Source organism: Apium graveolens, chromosome 2 (assembly GCF_009905375.1).
Source record: "Apium graveolens cultivar Ventura chromosome 2, ASM990537v1, whole genome shotgun sequence".
Classification (NCBI taxonomy): domain Eukaryota; kingdom Viridiplantae; phylum Streptophyta; class Magnoliopsida; order Apiales; family Apiaceae; genus Apium; species Apium graveolens.
This window is the reverse complement of record NC_133648.1, coordinates 162,025,474-162,029,215: the sequence shown is the minus strand read 5'-3', so window position 1 is coordinate 162,029,215 and position 3,742 is coordinate 162,025,474. Positions and strand designations below refer to the sequence as shown.

The window sequence follows — 3,742 nt, the reverse complement described above, 5'->3', positions numbered from 1 at the left end:
AGGCAGAAGAACAGAGAAGAAAAACGGAAAAAAGGAGAAGATAGAGGAGGGAGAGAGAGTAGAGTGAGAGAGAGGACGAGAGATGAGAGATTGAGAGACTACAGATTGATGTTTACCATATCCAATGAATCCCACCTCTGCTTCGTTTAATTACGCGGCACGTGTCCCGTTTAATGGACACGTGTCGTGTCCTGACTGATTACAAGCCGATTCGCATCATTTTAATCGGTTTTAACGGTAAAATCTGCGAATAATTATTACCCAAACCGTACCAAAATAATCCTAAAATTTTCTAAAAATCCCAGAACTAATGAAATTAAATTTTTATAATTTTTAAAACATTTTTGAAATGCAACTCGTATCCCCCTTTCAAAATTAACGAATCGAGCTGTATTTTAAATAAATTCAGAAATTTACGAAAACAGTCTTAAAATGTTACAAATATCCCGAAGTTAATAGAAACATAAATTTTGAAATTTTAAAACGATTTTTAAAATGCACTTTATATCCGCTTTTATCAATGAAGCGAAACAACGAGCGCGTGAAATTAATCCCTAAAATTTCCAAAATAATTTTAAAATTCTCGGAATATTCCAAACTTAAATAAATATGAGTTTCATAATTTTTGAAGAATTTTAGAATTAAATATGGATTTTACAAATAAAAGCATTCAGAAAATTATTTAAAGATAAATAATTAATAAAATATTAATTTCTTAATTTTATAAAATCCTAAAAATAATTATTGTAATTATAAAATCATAAAAATAATTTTTTGAAACATTCCCAATATTTATGCAAATAAATTTGCACCAAATCCACTTTTGAAAATGAAAACAATCCAATACGACTCAATAATTAATCACACAAACAACCCGGTATATTATAAATTACACCTATATAATAATCAACCAACACAGAGTGGTCAAAACCAATACACATATTTTATTTAATAATTTCCGTAATAATCACATATTTAAATAATTCAAAAACACACGAGTCGTTATATCTTGCACATGAGCCTCAACTCCTCCAATTCATATTTTTCATTAGCTTGCGGTAGCTGCTGAACTTGAAGTTGTTGCCTAGGGGCATATTGCGGTTGCTGAAAACTAGGAGGGTTATATTGCTTTGCTGTGTATGGCTGATAAGGTTGTTGCACCGTATTTTGATTATTACTCCAGTTGAAGTTAGGATAATTACGGTTATTTGGATGATAAGTGGCTGGAGCTTGTTGCTGAGATCTGTGAAAGTTGCTCACAAATTGAGCTGATTCACTAGAAATAGCACAGTGCTCAGTTACATGCACCCCCGCACAAAGTTCACAAACACTAAAGATTTGATTAACTCCATAATTCACCAAAGAGTCCACTTTCATCGGCAATGCTTTAAGTTGGGCAGCTATAACAGTTGTTGCATCCAAATCCAGAATTTCTACTACCTTGCCCTAAGTTAGCCTCTGAGAAGGATTCATGTATTCATTAGCAGCCATCAGTACGATCAATTCATAAGTTTCATTGTAGCTCTTAGCCCACAAGGCTCCTCCTGATGCTGCATCGAGCATAGGTCTAGAGTGAGCGCCCAAAACATTATAGAAATAGTTTATAATCATCCAATCAGGCATGACATGGTGTGGTCACTTCCTTAGCATCTCCTATATTGATCCCAAGCCTCATATAGAGATTCTCCAATTTGCTGCGCAAACTAAGTAAGAGCATTCCTGATTGCAGCAGTCTTCGTCATAGGAAATAATTTAATGAGAAACTTTTGAGAAAGATCTTCCCATGTGGTGATAGACTCTGGTGGTAGAGAATGTAACCAACACTTTGCTTTATCCCTCAGAGAGAATGGGAAGAGTCGCAGTTGATAGCATCTTCAGTCACTCGATTGAACTTGAAAGTGTCACAGATCTCGATGAAATCCCTGATGTGCATATTGGGATCTTCTGTAGGAGAACCCCCAAACTGAAATGAGTTATGTATCATCTAAATCGTGCTCGACTTGATCTCAAAAGTGTTAGCCGAGATGGTTGGTCTGATGATGCTCGAATGAATTCCATTGATCTTAGGCTGAGAATAGTCCATCAGAGCCTTAGGATTTTCTGCTTGATCTCCCATCACTACTAGAACTGGTTCCTCGACTTTCTCTTCTTCTATTACTTTCTTTTCGTCTTAAAAAACTTCCCTTCGAATCACTACAACTTCTTCCTCGGCTTGATCCAGAGTTCTCTTATGAGCCCGTGAACGCGTATGCATACATGCTCGCTAGAGTACCTGAAACATGACAAAGAAAAAGAGTAGGTAAGTAACAATATCCGAGTTAATGAACTTTAACGATCACTGATGACAAACACATAAACTAAAAGTTAACACTACAGTCCCCGGCAGCGGCGCCAAAAACTTGTTAGTCGCTAAACACGCGCTAAAATTCACGCAAATATACGCGTTCGCAAGTAATATAGAATTATTTCTAGTTCGTTCCCACAAGGACTGATTTAGGCTAACTTTGTGATTTATGCACCTATGCAACAATGATATGGCTATTATTCAATGCTAAGATGAATAACAATTTGGGTCTTGATTTTACTACGATTAACTAATAAGAATTATACTAGAGAACATTAACCAAAGAGAGTAATAGAGTTAAATAATATATGACATAAACATGGGATTCTAACTTCATTAAGTACTTCATTCAATAGCCTTTTCGTTCTTAACCTTAGCATGTAATGGTGATGACACTAATCAGATAACACGAAACTGATAAACGCCAACTTTCGTTGTACAAGTACCATGCTACCAGACATCCACAAAAGAGATAGAAGCTGAATAGACACCAATTATATTGAGACCCTATATGTCTATAGAATTTGACAACATAACAGTTTAATGCACAAGTTATCTATTGTGATCACATAGGGCAAGTAAGATGGTTAAAATTACCTACAAATCATGCATAACAATAACACATGAACCTATGCTAGCATGGCAAGTTCTGAATCCTTAAATTCACTTTCGCTTCATTAAGAATTAACACACTATCTTATAAGTTCATGATGCTCATAAGATGAATAAGCACAACCAATACTAGGTTATCATACAATCACCACACACTCAGGCATCGAAACGAATCAACTAAAGAAATCCATAAATAAATCCGCTAGAACCCCACGATAACGATTAGCCTATAATCGGACTCATCATCAATGTGGTTTCCGATGAAAGCATAGTATAATAAACATAGTCTTTATACTTAATAAACCAAGTACGAAACACAAGTAAAGGTTCAAGAATAAGAAAACTAGCATCCAATGTTACAACTTAAACAAAGAATCACAAGAATAAACTAGATCTTCTTCGCCTTGGTTGAATTGTGCTCTCCGGTATTCTTTACTCCTTTTCCTTAGCTTTGATATGTCTCTCCTTATGTAAAATGTCTTTATTTTATATATATATGCTGTAGAATTGACCAGGGCTTCAAACTCTCAAAATCCTAATAGAATTCTGAATAAAATTCTAAATTCTTTTCTTCTCCTTGCTGATTTGAGCCGGTCTTTTCATGAGCCTTTATTCCAACACCATCCCAACACCAAATTAGCACCACAAACCATGCTAATTTACCTAATTACCTGAAAAATGCCTGCAATGCAAAAACACTACAAAAACACGTAAAAACACCAACAACTTGAGTACAAATACACCAATTCAAAGCTTTACGAAGTGTAATAAAGTGTCATAAATGCC

General features: G+C 35.0%; 1 non-coding gene across 1 annotated transcript; it reads left to right on the top strand.

The window, feature by feature from the left end:
- The first annotated feature begins 1,621 nt into the window (after positions 1 to 1,621).
- On the top strand, positions 1,622 to 1,727 carry LOC141709267 (small nucleolar RNA R71). Its single transcript, XR_012569853.1, has one exon. It is a non-coding gene; the product is annotated as a small nucleolar RNA R71 (small nucleolar RNA).
- Positions 1,728 to 3,742: the final 2,015 nt, after the last annotated feature.